The sequence below is a fragment of the Puma concolor genome, chromosome D4 (assembly GCF_028749965.1).
Source record: "Puma concolor isolate L17-30 chromosome D4, mPumCon1.1.hap2, whole genome shotgun sequence".
Lineage (NCBI taxonomy): Eukaryota > Metazoa > Chordata > Mammalia > Carnivora > Felidae > Puma > Puma concolor.
Genome location: NC_141679.1, coordinates 88,089,270 through 88,108,100, shown reverse-complemented (window position 1 = coordinate 88,108,100; position 18,831 = coordinate 88,089,270). Strand labels below are relative to the sequence as shown.

The window sequence follows — 18,831 nt, the reverse complement described above, 5'->3', positions numbered from 1 at the left end:
CCTGATGCTTCTTACAGAAGGGGAAGGGAGTAAGCAATGACGTGCTGCCCTCTCCATCCCGGAGGGTGACCACCCAAGCGTGCTCCTGCCCCCGCGTTGGCCTATGGAGACTTGGCTTTCACACTCAAGCCGTGGCAGGCCGGCCAGGCTGCGGGTAAACAGGGCACAGTGAGCCTTTTGTTAAAGCCCAAACAGAGATGCTGGGCAAGCTTCCCAGGCAAGAGGGGAGGCAGGAGGCTGGCGCCCCTCCTTGTACCACACTTGGAAAGGCTGTCTCTCCAACACTCTCCCAGGGAAGGGGGAAGGGCCCTTCCCAAGAGGCCTGAGGAAGACGGTGGGTCGATGGCCCTGTCCCGGAAGGGCTCTGGGCCTGTGAATCTCCTCCTCGGTCAGCACCCCTGGGCCTCCTCTGGTCCCAGAGCTGGGAGTGGGAGGAAAGGTCGCACCTCGCCATCTGGTGCACACAGCCCCCACCCACTCAAGAGCAGGGCATTGCCCTCCAGGTCCCCACACCCACTTGGGGTGAGTCAGCAGTGGGCCGGGGGCACTGCCTGGCTTGGCACTCAGCCTGTGGAGCAAGGCACACCCTCACTTCCCGGGAAAGGAAGATGGGAGACAGTCGAGGCGGGAGGGGGAGGGAACAAGTTTCACTTCCAAACTGCTCTCATGTTTGGGCCGGGCCTCCCAAACAGGTCTGTCCTCATACAATCTCGCAAGGCTGTGGCCTAGCTTACAGGGTGAAGGGTGACAGGTGAGGGACACCCATCTGGGGCTCCTGGACTCACAGAGGCAACAGGCCAGGCTGGAGGCTCAAGCCACCCCCTCACCACACCAGGCTGGCGTTAGCACTCCCGGCTACCGGCGGGGACCGCGTGCCAGCACTGAGCCCAGCACTTCCTGTGCCTCGGCTCCCAATCTCCACGAAAACCAGGAAGGTGGCTTTCCAATTCACCAGTGGGTGATCTTGGGAAAGTCCTCTTACCTCCCAGGGCTCTGGGTTTCCTCATCTGTAAAATGGCTCGTGAGTTGTAGTGAGGACTGAAAGAGGGAGTCCGTGGAAAGCTTCTGGCCCGGTGCCTGCCACGTATTAAGACTCTGTAATGTTAGCTGCTGTTATTGTTATGGGAGGCGTCCTCATCAGTCCCTTTATGGGAGAGTGGTTAAGCGACCTGCCCAAGGCCACAGAGCTAGAAGATGGTGGAAAAGATCACCACCAGTCTGCCTTTCCATTACGCCAATCTGTGTCGAAGGCTAGTGGGGCTCCTGACCCTACCTGAGCGCCTGGAACCCTGGAAATGCTTCCTAAGACAAGACCTCCTTTTCCCGAGGGGTACATGGAATCAAGGCTTCTGCAGGGAACCCGAGCAGAGCATACTCAGACGCCTCTGGTGTCTCAGGTATAGCTTTAAGGAGACTCTAGAAAGGAGCCCTGCTCTGTCGGGTCTGGGCCCAGAAGCCAGATGCCAGATCAGGGTCCGTGGTGGCAAAGGGGCCTTGGAGGTGGGCCTTGATCTGCTATGAATGCCAGCACTGCCTGCCTGGACAGGTTACAAAATGGGGGCAGGAGCACCTAAAGGAGGCTGCAGACACATCTTCTGCTGAGATCCCAGGGGACTGGGACTGAGACCAAGGTAAGCTGCCTGTGGCCCAGCTCTCTGGGCTGGAGGGGGGTGCTGCCCCCAGAGATCCCAACACAGGGCACCAGGGGGGAGGTGTGAAGCGCAGGATCCCCGTGCACCCAGCTTCCTGCCGCCCCCCGCCCCCCATCGGAACATTTGTCAACAGCCAACTCCGGAGTTCGGTGCTGGCACCTCTGAGGGTGTCCAGGTGGCATGTGAGAGCTCTGGAATTTTACAGCCACTTTTACTCCGGTGGAAGGCTGCTCCAGGCAGGAGGCTATATTGCAGCAGCCTATTTAATTTTGAGGTTTTAGGCCCTCAAGAGACAGTTAAACATAGAACTTACTACGAGATGCAGCAGAAACGCATCGGGAGAGATAGCAGGGGATGTTTGCGGCTGGGCGTAAAAGCCGTTCTAGAAACCTCAGTCCCAACACATCCTAGACAAGGGATGGTTAACCCCCCGACACGTTCTGGGAAGTCACTAGAATCCCCGCTGCTGAGGACAGCTCGGCCCTGCTTCTATACCAAGGGTGTCAGATGGACGCCTTTGCCAGAGGTGGGGACCAGGGCTGAAAGCATCGCCCTGCTCAGTGTCTCCTGGGATGGTCCACAGACCGGCCGCCTCACGACAGCCTGGGAGCGTCCTCAGAATGCAGATTCCTGGGCCCACCCCTGCCCAGGTGTGTGGCGATGGGTCCCCGGGGAAACAGCATGGTCAACAAGCCCCCCCACCCCTACCCCAGGGAAGCTCTAAAGTACCTCCAAGACTGAGAACCTGGAGAAAAAGAAAAACGGAGGTGGGGTGGAAAGAGCACAGGCTGCCAAAGCTAACAGCTCCGGGTTCGAGTCCCAGCTGTGGTCTTTGACGGTGGAGCCATCTCACAGAGGAGACCGTGGCGGGGAGCTGCCATATGTATGCAGTGACCCGACATACCACCCAGTGCTCCGACTGTGGCCACTGGGGACAACTGGGCGACAGGAAGGCCCTGCCGTTAGAACGAGGGAGAAGGCGGACAGCCCAATTCCTGGAGCCAAAGTGTCTCCAGAGAGAAGGAAAAGAGACTGCAGGGAAAGAACAGGAGGAGGGAACCCGGTGAGGAAGAGGGTCAGGTCAGGGAGCCTGAGAAGGCCACCAGGTCAGGGACACCTCGTTCCCAGCTCGACCCTGCCAGACCACAAAACCAGGCTGCCAGGCCTGAAATCCCTCCTGCCCCAACAGAGCATCTTCAGACCCGGGTCACAGGGCAGGCCCTCTGCCTTCTCCTCCCCTGCCCACCCTCAAGGTTAAAACCTGAAAGGAGAGGGGCATCTGGCTGGCTCAGTCGGTGGAGCATGTGACTCTTGATTTTGGGGTTGTGAGTTCGAGCCCCGTGTTGGGTGTAGAGTTTACTTAAAAACAAAATCTTTAAAAAAATTTTTTTAATGTTTATTTTTGAGAAAGAGAGAGAGAGAGAGAGAGGGAGGGAGGGAGGGGCAGAGTATAAGCGGGGCAGGGGCACAGAGAGGGGGAGACACAGAATCTGAAGCAGGCTCCAGGCTCTGACCTGTCGGCACAGAGCCCCACACGGTGCTTGAACTCACGGACTGTGAGATCATGACCTGAGCCGAAAGTTGGATGCTTAACCGACTGAGCCACCCAGATGCCCCCAAAATAAAATCTTAAAAATAAAACAAAACAAAACAAAACAAAACCCAATAGGAGCATTCCAAAGGGACCAAGACATCCCCCAGGAATTGCCAGGGTCAGTGAGTCAGGGCCAGACTCAGGCAACACAGCAATTCGTGCATGTCCCTTCCAACCCCCCAACCTGGCGCCTGCCCTAGGTAGACAGAGGAGGCCGAAACCTCTCAGGCCAGCCCAGGCCGTTCCCTCCAAGCTGTCCCTGGCACGGAGGAGGATTTCTGATCTCAGATAAGTTGGACCTGCTGCTTCCTACTCGTCCAGAAGAACTTCGGCTCAGGCTTCCCCTTCCTCTCCAGGAGGTAGAGTTCCTCAAAACCAACAGGAAACTCCTACAGGGCAGGGCTGGGGTTTGCTGACCTCCTCTCAGTAAACAGGAGAGTCCACAAAATCACACACCAGGTATTTCCTACCCCCCTCGGTGCTGTTGTCAATGCACTAACAGCTCAAAACCCCAGAAAGGTGAGGATGGGGGCAGTGGGGGTGTGCTGACGGGGACACACACACACACACACACACACACACGCGCGGATCCACCCGGGCCTGGGAAAGAGGGCCTGCGGGAACCAGGAAATGAAACAAGAGCAAGCTGTGAACCAGCCGCCCTAGCAAGACTTGACATGGGGAAAATAAGCAAACAGTAACACCACATGTGGAATGATACCCTCCTCCCCATTCACCTCTCCGGAGATGGGATCGCGGGAGACTTTCGCTTTCCGTGACATCAAAATCAAAGTGTTATAAAAACGTATAATGAACATGCAACTCTGCTGATAGTTAAAAAAAAAAAAAAAAAAAAAATTTACTGTTTCTTTTAAAATCCAGGCTGGGGAGGGCCAGGCCCTCCTTAACAAAAAGCTGAGGTGACAGGTGGATGCAGCGAGGCCTGGGGCACAGAACAAAGGACCCTGGCTCAGGATTCCAGGATCTGGTTCCAGCCCCACATCCCCGCCTGCCTTCCTGAACTCTTGGGCAACTTTCCCCACTTTGAGCTTTAGTTCCCACATCTATAAACGAGGGATGAAGGCCACTGCCTGAGTTTCCCCAAATGATCAGAGGAAATCATTGACAAGGGTGCGTTTTACAAATGATACAGCAATCTATCCACGTACCCGCTAAGGTTATGAGACACGTCCGGGGACACACGCTGCTAAGTGCCTTCCCTTTATCAACATATTTAAAGCAAGATGAGGTACTAAAACCATCACCTTTTTATGGCTAAGGGAACAGAGGCTCAGAGAGGTACAGCGGCTGGCCCACAGTCACTCACCAAACCCACATCCCAGACTATGAAGTCTGGGTCCCAACCAGCGCACTTTCCCACCTTTGGGAACTGTTTTCCAAAGCGTGGGCCAAGGAACCCCAGTCCCGAAAGACGTCCACGCGATCAATTAACTGTGGCGACGCGCAACTTGCCGGCCCCCTCTCAGAGACCCATCGTGCCCCCTTCGATGCAGTCAAGGCTAAGAAGTCCCACAGCAAGGTCAAGTTGTTTTCTAGAGTCATCCAACCACTGCGACCACAGGTACGGGCGTTCCACGGAACAACACCTTGGGAAATGTGGTCACGGGACGGTCCGGTTAACAAGTCAGACCGACAAGATGTGGGCTGGGGGAGACAAAAAAAAAACAGAGGTTCGCAAGGAAACCTAATGTTGGCGTTTGAAGTACAGCTACCACATACTCCTCAGCTGGCCACGGAGTCGGGAGGAGGAAGAATTCTCTCCTGCCACCTTTGCCCTAGATGCCCTGGACCCGTAGTAAGAATAGCAAAGGACCGCAGAGATGGAGATACTGCCCTTTGCCCCCTCGGCTGGGGCAGACACCTGACTGGAGGCTGGCCTGGCGGCGGGGGGCGGCGGGGGGGGGGGGGGCAGACCTTACCCCGTGGACGGTTCTGCTATCTGCGTGCTGGCTGTCGGTGCTGAGGCTGGCCCACGTCTGTCTGGGCAGGGTCCTGGCATTCCTCTCGCTCCATGGAAGCTGCCTCCCTACGAGGAAGCAAGAGCTACTGTCAGCAGGGATGTGTGTGGCTATCAAGAGTTACCTGCTGTGCTGCCAACATTTTCTGAGTGCTTGCTCAGTGCCAGGCCCCGGACTGGGCTCTGGGGTGGTAAGAGAGAACCAGACAGCCTACTGGGAGACGCCAAGGCAATGATTACAGTCAGCTCTTGGGAGCCCAGGGCTCTGCTGGGGGTACCCGGAAGCTACGGGGACCCAGAGGAAGCATGAGACCCAGACCGGTGGGGTCAGAGAAGGCTCCCCGGGAAAGGTGTCGCCTGAATTGACTTCTAAGGAAGAGCAGAGGTTGGAGAAAGAGTACAAGTTCGCCTGGAAGGGCGAGAACGCGACATCTAGACAACGCTGAGTGGTTCTGCCTGGCTAGATCTAGGACCGGAGGTGGGAAGTGACGGGACGTGAGCTCCCGTGGGGCGAGCTGAGTCCAGGCAAAGGCACAGCTTCAGCCCAGACACACGAGTTCGACGCATACACAAAACCCAGCCAGCACCTGTTAGTCAGGAAGCATTTAGTGAGTATCTAAACACGCGAGGCACTCTGCTCAAAACCATTCACAAGACTGGAAAAGACAAGTTAGCAGGGTGGGAACAGAAGTGTGAGCAGACTACAGTAGGGGTAAGGGGGAGTATCCAGACCACTAGGAGTTGAGACTGTGGCCCCCAGCCATCGGGAAAGGCCAAAGGATATGCAGGAGTTAACAGGAAGGAGGGAGTGCAGGGAGGGAGTGCACGGGCAGACAAAGGGACTCAAATGGCTCTAAGAGGGACTGTGGAGCCTCTTAACCACTTATGCCAGTAAGCATTTAAAGACACCTACTCAGTGCCAGGCACCATGCTGGGAGGAAAGAAGCAGAAGACAGTCTCCAACCCAGAGGAGAGGTACAGAAGTCAATAACCCAGCAAATCCACACAAGGGAGACGGCCACTAGCAGTAAAGCACCTAGAGCTGTAAAGGCACGGAGGCCACTAAGCCAGACTCTAATCCACCCCACCCTTCTCAAGGACAGGATACCCACTGAGGCTGGGCAGCCCAGTCACTTGCCCAGGGCACAGCCCGGACCAGAAGTCAGGCCTCAGGACTCCCTGTCACTGATTCTTCTAGTCCCACCTCTTCCAGGAAACACACACTGCACACTCCCAACATATTCACCCTGAGCTAATGCCTCCTTCCTCTGTAATATTTCTATTATTACGCTGGCCATTGTATCAATGTTTTCCTGCCTGCCTCTCCTCCCAGACTGCAGCTCAGAGGAGGCCAGGGACCATGTTCTCTAGCATCATTTCTGGTCCAGGCCAGGCACTGACTAAGGAATAGCTGGCTGGCTGGCTGGCTGGATGAATCAAGGGATAGAGACATGGTGTACTGGGCTCTAGGGCCACCCGACTTCTCATGAGGTCTTAGACCATTAACCTGTGCTTCAGCGTCCCCATGTGAAAATGTGGAATCACCGCCACTCTCAGGAGAGGCAGTCAGGAGCCAGGCCAATCCCTTCCCTCCAGGTCCTACAGGTGAGGTCCAGGCCAAGCCAGATAGCAACCCAAGGCCCAGCCACTTCCCCACGTTCTGACCTACTGGGGCAGTCCTCAGGACCCTCTCCTGTCCAGAAAGGCCACTCAAAATTTGCAGAGGAAACTGCTTCCTAGTGGGTATGCCCAAGGGACGGAGCACAAAAGCATATGGTTGAGTTTGGGGAAGGAGGGAAACTGGGGGCAAGAGTCACAAACATTTCTTGGGCCCCTGCTCTGTGCCCTGGACGGCAGAGAGATATTAGACTCTACCCCAAAGCACCACTAAGACCGGGAAGACAGGGAGGCAGAGGCCCTTAATTCATGCCCCAGCATCTCTCCAGTCCTCCAGAACAAGTCATTGCCTTCCCTCGAGAGCCAGAGAAAGACTTGACCTTCACGAAGGCAATGCTCAGTGTGACTGAGCTATGGGCACTGCCCAGTCCCTCTGAACAAACTCCCACCTCCCCACCCCCTCCACAGGAAGTATCGCCAATAGCAGACCTCCTCCTCCTCCTCCTGCCTCCAGTCCATCTGACTGCTGGTCTCTCTGTTCAGAGGGGTTAAATAAACTCCTAACGGAAAAGGTGGGAGAGATCCATGGAAGCCTTTCGGCTGCACCGAATCCCTCCTCCACAATCTAGGCCCAAATTCCCTTTCCCTCCCCAAGCTCTCTCCCTCCTCATCCTCACACCTCATTCTCAAAAGTCTTCCTGGAGTAGAACTGGGGAAGAAGCATCAGAGGAGTGTGATCAGCCCCACCCTTCCAGCCAAGTCCTGATCAGAAGGCTGTTGGACACCACCCCCCCCCCCCAACCATCTCTCCTCCTTCCCAAAAAAGGCAGTAGTTGCATCAGCTGAGAACCAGCCGAATCTTGGTTCACTACAGTCCAGACCAAGGGGAAGAAGCAGTCAATGAAAGAAGCAGAATCATCATGAACCCCAACCACCTCGGCCATGCTCCTTCAGCCTGGTAACCAACTTTGCTGGATCTCCAGCCTGGACCGCATCAGATCTGGTTCTCAGGCCCATATGGATGCACAGGACGTGGGCAGGGCCTGGAGTCTCGGACCCTGAACCATTCTTCCTAGGAACCCCTGTTCACACGGGGGGCCCAAGATCTTGGCCAGGGATCCTGCCCCCCAAGTCTGGGCACTATTCCCGCCTGATCAAAAGGAGGGAGGGGTCCCGAGGCCAGGAGCCCAGGAGAAGAGAACAGGGGAAACCTCTGAAAACGAAATGAAAGCTGCCAAGGAGAAAGCTCAGAGGTGGAACGTCTAGCAAAGGGGGAGTGTGTGCGTGTAGGGGTTAGGATCTGAGGGAAACCCAGGGGATGACAAGGGGACCTGGGGGAGCCCAGGCGGAAACTCCCGGTCTGTAGAGCACAGGGAGGCACTGGGGTGCCTGGGAGGGGGCTCGCGCGCCCCGGCACCGGGGAGAGGGTGGGGTCCCGGAGACCTGGACTACCCGGGAGCCTGGAGGTGGGCCAAATTGAGCCGTGGCGGGGGCCCCCAGGGAGCCAGCCCGGGCGGGCAGAGCCCAAGCTGCCCGGGGCGCCGGGGCCGGGCAGCTGGTTGGGGGCGGGTAGGAGTGGGTTTCTAAAGGTGACAGTTCGCGCCCCTTCCCCGCCCCACCTACTCACCTTGTCCCGTCGGGTCCGGCTGCCCAGCAGGCAGCCCCGCGCCCCGGCCGCTCCGTCCCGCCGCCGGCCGCTGCGCCCCTCCGGCGCCTCCTTTTGTTTGTCCCTCACTGCACCACTCAACCTCCTCCGCCCCGGAAGTGACGTCACCGCCGGCTCGAGCGCGGCAGCTAAGGCGTCGCCATTTTTTTGACGGGAGTTCTTTCCGTGCCTTCACACCCTCGGCTCCCTACTGGCGCCATGTTGGTTTGGGGCGGAAGTAGCGGAACCCGGGCTCGGCCCCCTTAAAGGGACAGGAACTGCTGTAACCTTCGGGGCTTGCCGGGGGACGAGCGGTGAAGCCGCCGAGGCCGGGGTGAGTATCCGGTGCCTGCGCGTTGCTGCTGCTCCGATGCCGGGTGCCGAGGCCGGACGACCTGTTAACCGGTTCCGAGATCGTTTGTGCCAGAAAACTCGCTGCGTTTGGTACTGCTGGTACGGCGGAGTGGCTGCGCCGAAATCTTAACCCAACCTGGAGCTGCCCGGGGGGATAAATTGCACGCGCTGGACGCTGACCCGCACTTGGACGCTGGGAACCCGCCAGGCGGGTCCTCTGCACCCATATCCTTCACCCCCCACCCCGCGCGATAGTACCTGTGGGGAGCATGGAGCCCCAGGTAACTCGGTCATTTATAGGCAGAGCCGGGATACAGCTCTGTGGAGCCCGAGTCCTCGCAGTTCCCACACTGATGATAGTAACAGCAACCACATTAAGAAATAATCCGTACAGTGGAATGCTGTGCAGCCACTAAAACGAAAAATGTTCAATATGCACTAACGAGTTCCAAGATACCTTAGATTTAAAAAAAAAAAACAGGAAAGGGCAAAAGAACAGCGTAGATCGGCGCTACAGTTTGTGTAAAAGAACGTGTGTAAGGAGTGTGCGTGTCTGCGGGTGTGTGCAGCAGGCGTCTGGTAAGATGCACAAGAAGTTTTTAACTGTGGTGGCCTCGGACAGAGCTGGAGTCCTGGGTAAGGGTTAGGGAGAATTTACCAGCATGTGCACAGGCTAGTTATTTTTTGAGTAAGATGATGTGTAAGATAAGAACTGCTGGCATCCATCAAGTGTGGAGCCAGTGCCTGGTTTCAGCCCTCCTGCTGGAAGGTCTGATTTTTCCCTTGTCGTGAGAGGAGGAAATAGGCTCAGAGATTAGGGACTTTAGTAATATCTCACGGCCAGCAAGAGGAGAAGCTGGAATTTGAGCCCTGGAGGGTTTTACCCTTAATGCCAATGGTCTCCAGGCCCCACTTCTTAGCGGGAAGCTTTTTTGTTATTAACCACACAACAGCCAGTGTGGAGTCTGGCACACCGTAAGTATCCAGTAACTGTTGATTGGCTATTTACTGGCTGAGCAGGTAGAACAAGAATAGAACGGAGAGAAGAAACACTGGGGGCCAGAGCCCAGACTGGAGTCCAAGGCTTGCCCCCATCCATCTTGGGGGCTGTGAACCTGGCATATCCCTCCCTGAGCCTCCATGTCCCCATCTATAGAGCTAACAGTCATGACCACCACCCCTGCCACCGGTGCTCCCACCTGTCCTACCCTGTGCATTACACGCAGATCCGTCCCATTTTACAGATCAGTAAGTGAAGCATAGAGAAATTAAGGAAGTTGCCCAAAGAGGGTCCCCACAAGGCCTGACTCCCCCACTTCACTGAGAGAGGTTGCGGGGCTCCTGGGTCTCTCCCTCAGCCTCTAGGCACTAATGCTTTGGGAGACCTACGCTTCTGGTTGAGCTGCCAGAGACTGAGGATCTGGTGGGGAACAGGACACACGGTTCCTGTCCCTGGAGTCTAGTGAGGGTGACGGACAACCCAGCAGTTAACGTCCCTGATGAGCTCTGTGGTGGATGGAAGCTCAGGTCGTAGTTGTACAGTGACAGGGGCATCTGGCTCCGTCCGTCCGGGTGGAGTCAGAGAGGGCGTCTCAAAGTAGGTAACTTTTAATCTGTGTCTGAAAGATGGGCAGGGTGTCCGGAAGGACGAACGATGAGACTAGAGACCCAAGCAGAGCGGTGACCCACGTGATCAGAGACCGCGCAGGTTGGAAATGTTCAGTCTGGCTTCTGCACGAATCACTCCTTGCTCCTGGAGAATGCCTTCTCAGGACCACATCTGTGGCTTTTCCACCCTCCACTCCACACTTCACCTTTGGTGCAGCTCCAAACAGGAGGACGCCCTGATTTTATAATCCAGGTGGGGGCGACAAAGGAACAGGGGAGAGCTCATAGAAAGGAGGAAGTTGTTTACGGACACACCCACCTCCCACACAGACCCCACCCCCACCCCATCCCCCAAATTCCTCCGGCCTCCAGATTGGCGGCCAATTTGCTGTAAGCAGAAACTCTGCCCTGGTGAGTAAAGGCGTCAGCACTGGGAGCTCCCGTCTTCAGGCTGCTTAAGCCCGCTTGGTTTCTCAGGTTGAGTGCTGGCCATGACCCCTCCTCTTCCCCCCGGTTCTGTATAGTTCTGTAGCCAGCTGGGCAAAGTCACACCAGCTGCGGTGGGAGAGGTACTCCTGCCCCAGCCGACGTGGGGCCACATCCCACTGCCAGATCCTTGAAACAACTACCAGATGGTCATTCTGCTTCCTCATTCCTGGACAGCAGTGTAAGATCTGGATTTACAGCTGGGGTCCTTCTGTGATTTTCTAGGACTCTGACTTTGGGTAAGTCATTTCCCTGCTCTGAGCCTTAGTTTCTCCATCTGTAGAACTGGTATGACTGTTTCTAATGTTCTTGCCGGGCATTAAATATATAAACATAGAGGGGCACCTTGCTGGCTGAGTCGGTAGAGCATGGGAGTCTTAGTCTCAGGATTGTGAGTCTGAGTCCCATGTTGGAGTACTCAAAAAAAAAAAAAAAAAGACCCTTCCTTTATTAAAAAAAATAATTTTTTAAATTGAAAAAAGTAAATGTATAAACATATATATTTTCTCCCATGTGTAAAACTACCTTAAAGAGTGAGGTTTCGATTTTGGATCTGGGTCCTGTGCCAGGAGGAAGAAGTGGGCTACTTCCTGTCTGTCTTACTCAGGGTCTCCACCCACCAGCCCCCCTGGCCCAGAAACCTGCCTCTGGGCTTCAGAAGTCATTTCTCTCTCCTTTGCCGGTTCCAAAGTCTAGGGAAAACTATGTGTAAGTCAGTGTGCTTGTCAGATCTCTCCAGACAAGTTGTCACTTCCCTTGGGTCAGAACCATTGACTCAACAAGTTTTCAGGAAACATGTGTCTTGTAGGGATTATCTGCTTTTAGATTTGAGAGAGAGAGAGAGAGAGAAAGAGGAAGAAAAGTCAAGATTCGTTTTCTGGCATGAGACTTTGTTGCCCTGCTTGATTAACTAATTTTCATGGACACCATATTTGTTTCAGTGTCAACAGCTTCTTATTGACGGGTTCCTGTGGGCCAGGACCTGGCTTGAATGCTTTCTGTGAATGACTGCATTATGGCTATCCCCTTGTATAGACAAGGAAACTGAGCCTAGAGATCTGGCTTGTGGCATGGATGAGCACGGTCCAGAGTGGAGCTTGGGACCACTCCATCCATGTCCAAGCTTTCATTTTCTGGGGTTGTTCGTGGAACAGGCTGGTCTTGCCTGGGCACGGTACCCCTTCCCCAGGCCCCTTCTCCAGAGACACCATCATTTCTGTTTTCTCAGTAACTGGGAGCATCTGACGTTTTGAGCCAGAGGATGCTAAACATCCTTCCAGACACCGGATAGATCTTCCCAGTAGAGAACTGACTCACCCCAAATACTAAGTGTGCCCCTTTTGAGAAACACTAAAACCAACTCTCTGTATTGCATAGAATGGGCTTAGGTGATGTGGGCCCAAGCCAAAATCCCCTTGCTTGCCTCGCAAGCTGCCATGTGGTATGGAAGCCCAGAGGACATGACTCCAGTCCCCAGGGGAGCCAACAGAGGTCAATACCCACCTCCTGAAAAGAGGGATGTTTGGGGCAAGACTTTGGACTTTGGAAGCCCGCGAACCCCAAGATTTGAATCCCAAAGTAGGCTCTCAGCTGAATGACCTTTGTTGTTCTCCTTTGAGAAAAATAGGGATGATAGTGCCTTCCTACTAGGTTTTTCTCAAGATTACAGAAGTGCTGGGGCACCTGGGTGGCTCAGTCAGTTAAGTGTCCGACTTCGGCTCAGGTCATGATCTCACGATCTGTGAGTTCGAGCCCCGCATCAGGCTCTGTGCTGACAGCTCAGAGCCTGGAGCCTGTTTTGGATTCTGTGTCTTCCTCTCTGTCTGCCCCTCCCCTACTCATGCTCTGTCTCTCTCCTTCTCTCAAAAATAAATAAACATTAAAAAAAATAATAATAATTAAAAAAAAAAGATTACAGAAGTGCAGGGGTCAGATGTAGAGTAGGTGATCTCTGAGTTCAGAGGAAGGCCCAAGTGGACACGGAGGGAGAGACGAGGCAGGGCTGAGACTGGACCCTGCCAGGGAGATCAGACTGGGGGGCATGCAGGGCAGGGGCACAGACGTCTATTCGAAAACAAATTAGGGGCACCTGGCTAGCTCGGTTGGTAGAGCATGCGACTCTTGATCTCAGGGTCATGAGTTCAAGCCTCACGTTGGGCATGGAGCCTACCCAAAATAAAAAGTTACAAACAAAAAAACAAAAGCAAACAATTTGTATGCTCGGAAGAGGAGAGAACATAGAACCTGCAGAGTCTGTCTGCATTCAGGCCAACTCCAAAGGCCAGCTGCCGGGGCTTTGGATCTGGTATTAACTCGGGCTTCTTGGCAAGACTGATCCAATGGGACACGTGGCTGACATCAGCCACCGGAGACTTCGTCACTGAGGCATTTCCCGAGGGGTCATTCACCTGCTGGCCAAGAGGTGGCCCAGGATCTGCCCAAGCTGGTAGAGTTCTGTGTTGGGGGAGGGCACTAACCACTGGCACCCAGCCCCTGGCCTGGCAGCAAGGAAGCCTGAGACCTTAGAGGCCGGGGGGAGCGGCCCTGGAAGGTGTCCTAAAGGTCATCTGGTGCATTTCTGCTCCCCTCCAGGCGGGGCTGGCCTCCCCAGTGCTGCCATAGCGCCTGCCTTGCCTACAATGCTTACGGGACTAATAGTTGAGGACTGATGATAACAATGACGACATTTGTGGAGCACAGACTCTCTGCGGGCACCACGCTAAGCGATTTTCTTGTGTCCTCTCACTGGCTTCTCGCTACAACTCTGTGAGGCAGGTGCTACCGTCGTTCCTACACAGAAATGATTCTTAGAAAAAAAGAAGTGTGTGGGGAGGTACGCCTGAGCGGCTCAGTCAGTTAAGCCTCCGACTCTTGATCTCGGCTCAGGTCATGATCCCACGGCTCGTGAGTTTGAACCCTGCGTGGGGGCTCTGTGCGCTGATAGTGCAGAGCCTGCTTGGGATTCTCTCTCTCCCCCTCTCTCTGCCCCTCCCTTGCTCTCTCTCAAAATAAATAAACTTTAAAAGCAAAAAAGACACGCTTCTCAGAAAGATTTAATACTTTGCAAAAAGTCACACGGCTAGTAAGTGGCTTCAGTCCAAGGTCTGTCTGATTCCAGAGCTTTACAGCCTTGTTAAAAAAAAAAAAAAAAAAAGTATACAAGTTTATAAGACCCCAAACCCAGTCCCAGAGAAAGCCACTATTAATCATTTAGTGGTGTCCCTGGAAACAGCCTTCTGTACAGATACATACATAATCAAGCTGTCCTCGCTTTGCACGGCAGAACGAGTTTCAGACACCGCGGTTCAGTGAAATAACGCCAGTGTCTCAACAACACGATTCAGATTTCAGTTGCCATGTTCTATGAGCTATGAGCAGTTGCATGAAGTACAAACCTTCCTACCCTTCGGTCCACCCGTGACTACGGCAATATCAGGTGTGCTTGGTGGTCAGTGACTAATCACATTGCTTCTTCCAAAGCCTGACCCTGATTGGTCACGGTGTACGGTATTCAGTTCACACACCGACCCCAAAGCTCGGGGTCGTGTTGACCTCTGTCTCCCAGTGATAAACCCAGATGACAGGCTACAAAACCGGATAATCAGATGAAGGAACCGGCCAACAAAGACAAAAGTGCAGCAAAGAAATGCAGAGTGTAAATGGGGTGATAAAAGAAATAGCCCGTTGTGGGGATGTTGACACAGCAGCTCGTTGCTGTTCCAGAAACTCCAGATGTGCAACCAGAGACACTTAGTGAAGGCAAATTGATCGACATAGGTGACGAATGTGGCTCTGATGAAGGATGAAGGTGTCCCAGAGGAAGTGATGCCGGCACATTAAAGGAACTCCCGGATATACTTCATGACATTGAAGTACAAGGGATAAAATTGAAGTTGATCTAAACTCAGAAAGGAGTGTGTTCACTCATCAATCCTGAGAAAAGATTCTTGTTCCGTATCCTAAGTTACACAACTAGAAAACAAGCATTGTTCAAACTACTCTCAGTAATTCACCCCCCCCCCCCGATTTATTGAGTTATAATTGACAAATAAAACTGTAATACATTTCAGGGACCTGGGTGGCTCAGTCGGTACAGTGTCCGACTCTTGATTTCAGCTCAGGTCCCAGGGTCATGGGATCGAGCCCCAAGTCAGGCTCCGTGTGGAGTGTGGAGCCTGCCTGGGATTCTCTCTCTCTCTCTCTCTCTCTCTCTCTCAAAAAAATTAAAATTAAAAAATTATTAAGTTTGTGATACATTTAAATTATACATGATTTGATACGTGTATATATTGTGAAGTTTATTCCCACAATCAAGTTAATTAATACATCCATCACTTTACATAGCTATCTTTCTTTTTTTCTCCCCCCTGCCCCCCTTGGTGAGAAGTCTTAAGATCTACTCTCCTAGCAAATTTAAATTGTACAATACAGGGATGCCGGGGGCACCTGAGTGGCTCAGTCGGTTGAGCGACCGACTTTGGCTCAGGTCATGATCTCACGGTCTGTGGGTTTAAGCCCTGCGTTGGGCTCTGCGTTGACAGCATTGATCCTGCTTGGGATTCTCTCTATCCCTCTCTCTCTCTCTGTCCCTCTTGCTCTCTCTCGCTCGCTCTTAAAAATAAATAAACTTTGAAAAATTAGACAATGTAGGATTATCAACTCTAGTCACCATTTATATATTAGGTCCGCAGAACTCATTCATCTTTTAACAAAGATTATACCCTTTCATCAGCCTCTCCCCACTCCCCTTACCCCGTAGCCCAGCAACCACCATTCTACTCTGTTTCCAGCAGTTCAACTTTTTCCCACCCAGATTCTGCATATAAATGACCCCACACAGTGTCACCTTTGGCTTATTTAATACCCAGCATCACACCTGCCAGATTCATTCGTGTTGTAGCAAATGGCAGACCTTCCTTCTTTTTTTTTTTTTTTTTAATTTTTTTTTTTTAACATTTATTTATTTTTGGGACAGAGAGAGACAGAGCATGAACAGGGGAGGGGCAGAGAGAGAGGGAGACACAGAATCGGAAACAGGCTCCAGGCTCTGAGCCATCAGCCCAGAGCCCGACGCGGGGCTCGAACTCACGGACCGCGAGATCGTGACCTGGCTGAAGTCGGACGCTTAACCGACTGCGCCACCCAGGCGCCCCCCTTCCTTCTTTTTTAAGGCTGGATAACATTCCGTTATATACATAAACCACATTTTCTTTCTCTTTTTTTCCAGTTCACATCAGATTTACTGTTTCATAATAATAGCATGCTTGAGGATAATCACATCACTAAAACATTATAGGACATCAAATGACAAGCTTCTGGAACTCCATTTTTAAAAATTTTTTTTTTTCAACGTTTATTTATTTTTGGGACAGAGAGAGACAGAGCATGAACGGGGGAGGGGCACAGAGAGAGGGAGACACAGAATCGGAAACAGGCTCCAGGCTCCGAGCCATCAGCCCAGAGCCTGACGCGGGGCTCGAACTCACGGACCGCGAGATCGTGACCTGGCTGAAGTCGGACGCTTAACCGACTGCGCCACCCAGGCGCCCCTGGAACTCCATTTTTAAATATTCCTTTGTTAGCATTCTGTGAAGGATTTTGAATGCGTTTGCTTTCAATTCTTTCCTTGCAGTTAGACTAGGACAGTGAATTACACTCATTTGAACCAGTGCTCTACATCTCCTCACTTGTGGGTTTGCATGTGTGTATGTTTTGGGTTTTTGACAACGATGTAGCGTGGTGCTTTAGTTTTGTTACAAGACATTTAGGAATCACGTTTGAAAACAATGAAAATAATCTGTGTCCTTCCTTTATGTTTGTGTGTTTTCTAACAAGCAAAAACATGACCAACCTTAGTAATTCTGTTTCTCACTGCTCTCTACCATTTCTCTGCCCAAAGTTCTTGCTGTTCCTTGTACAAACTTAATAATTTCCTGGCCACATGTCTTTGCTTTGGCCGTTTCTTTTCCTTGGAATCTCCCCCTTGACCATCGTCAAATCTTACTCATGTTAAACACCCACATATAAAACAAATGAATTCTTTCTTCATTGTAGTTGGGGTAATTATGCTGTCCTCCAGGACTCCCTTTGTATTCTTTTTTCTCAGGTACCTCATGCTTTCTGCCTGTGATACTGTGGACTCTCTGAGCAAATGACTTGTCATGTTGAGATTATGTTTGAATACGAATAGTGTTTATAATAATGGTATACCTTATTTTTTTATTTTTTCCTATCTTTTAAAAAATTTTTTTTAATTTTATTTTTTAAATTTACATCCAAATTAGTTAGCATCTAGTGCAACAGTGATTTCAGCAGTAGATTCCTTAATGCCCCTCACCCATTTAGCCCATCCCCCCTCCCACAACCCCTCCAGTAACCCTCTGTTTGTTCTCCATATTTATGAGTCTCTTATGCTTTGTCCCTCCCTGTTTTTATATTATTTTTGTTTCCCTTCCCTTATGTTCATCTGTTTTATCTCTTAAAGTCCTCGTATGAGTGAAGTCATATGATATTTGTCTTTCTCTTACTAATTTCACTTAGCATAATACCTCCAGTGCCATCCACATAGTGGCAAAAGGCAAAATTTCATTCTTTTTGATTGCCGAGTAATGCTCCATTGTCTATATAGACCACATCTTCTTTATCCATTCATCCATCGATGGACATTTGGGCTCTTTCCATCCTTTGGCTATTGTCGAGAGTGCTGCTATACACATGGGGGTGCATGTGTCCCTTCAAAACAGCACACCTGTATCCCTTGGATAAATGCCTAGTAGTGCAATTGCTGGGTAGTAAGGTAGTTCTATTTTTAGTTTTTTTGAGGAACCGCCATACTGTTTTCCAGAGTGGCTGCACCAGCTTGCATTCCCACATAAACCACATTTTCTTTATCCATCCATCCATCAGTGAACACATAGGATGTTTCCATATCTTGGCTATTGTGAATAATGTAATGAACATGGGAGTATGGGTATCTCTTCGAGAGAGTGATTCTGTTTCCTTTGGAGAGCCACCCTGAAGATTATCCTTGATACATTTTAAAAAATTTTGTTTTTTTTCAACGTTTTGTTTTTTTGTTTGTTTTTTTTTTTTTGGGACAGAGAGAGACAGAGCATGAACGGGGGAGGGGCAGAGAGAGAGGGAGACACAGAATCGGAAACAGGCTCCAGGCTCCGAGCCATCAGCCCAGAGCCTGACGCGGGGCTCGAACTCACGGAGCGCGAGATCATGACCTGGCTGAAGTCGGACGCTTAACCGACTGCGCCACCCAGGCGCCCCTAAAAATTTTTTTTAATGTTTACTTTTGAAAGAGAGAGACAGAGACAGAGTGTGAGCAGGGGAAGGACAGAGAGAGAGGGAGACATAGAATCCGAAGCAGGCTCCAGGTTCTGAGCTGTCAGCATAGAGCCCAACGTGGGGCTCAAACCCATGAACCATGAGATCATGACCTGAGCCGAAGTCAGACGCTTAACTGACTGAGCCACCCAGGCACCCGCTTGATACATTTTTTTTTTTTTTTTTACAAAAAAAAATTTTTTTTGAGAGAGAAAGAGCCTGCAAATGGGGAAGAGGGGCAGAGGGAGAGAGAGAATCCCAAGCAGGCTCCACACTCAGCACAGAGCCCGACACGGGGCTCGATCCAATGACCTTAGGATCAAACTCGGGAGTCAGACACGTAACTGACTGAGCCACCAGGGTGCCCGCATTTTCTAAAGTAGGCTCTACACCCAACGTGGGGCTTGGGCTCAGGACCCTGGACGTCAAAAGTCCCGTGTTAGATCCACTGAGCCAGCCAGGCCCCCCACTGATACATTTTTGTAAAGGAAGAAAACACTTTAGGGGCGCCTGGGTGGCTGAGTTTTTTGTGTCTGACTCTTAATTTCACCTCAGGTCATGA

General features: G+C 52.1%; 2 protein-coding genes across 9 annotated transcripts in view; one reads left to right on the top strand and one right to left on the bottom strand.

Annotated features, from left to right (window-relative positions):
- Window positions 1-8,622, bottom strand: part of LRRC8A (leucine rich repeat containing 8 VRAC subunit A) — a 30,244-nt gene extending 21,622 nt beyond the window's left edge. Inside the window, exons 1-2 of one of the 3 annotated variants that reach the window (XM_086684214.1) lie at window positions 8,469-8,622; window positions 5,187-5,293 (exon numbers count right to left, since the gene is read on the bottom strand). The gene's annotated coding sequence lies outside the window, so the exon portion shown is untranslated. Of the gene's footprint in view, window positions 1-5,186; window positions 5,294-7,776; window positions 8,383-8,468 lie in introns of those variants that run through there. The other 2 variants (XM_086684215.1, XM_086684216.1) reach the window with 2 other exon arrangements.
- Window positions 8,623-8,700: 78 nt separating this feature from the next.
- KYAT1 (kynurenine aminotransferase 1) overlaps window positions 8,701-18,831 on the top strand; it is a 36,660-nt gene continuing 26,529 nt past the window's right edge. For 2 of the 6 annotated variants that reach the window (XM_086684220.1, XM_086684219.1), the window contains exon 1: window positions 10,838-11,173. The gene's annotated coding sequence lies outside the window, so the exon portion shown is untranslated. Of the gene's footprint in view, window positions 8,821-10,823; window positions 11,174-18,831 lie in introns of those variants that run through there. The other 4 variants (XM_086684218.1, XM_086684221.1, XM_086684222.1 and 1 more) reach the window with 4 other exon arrangements.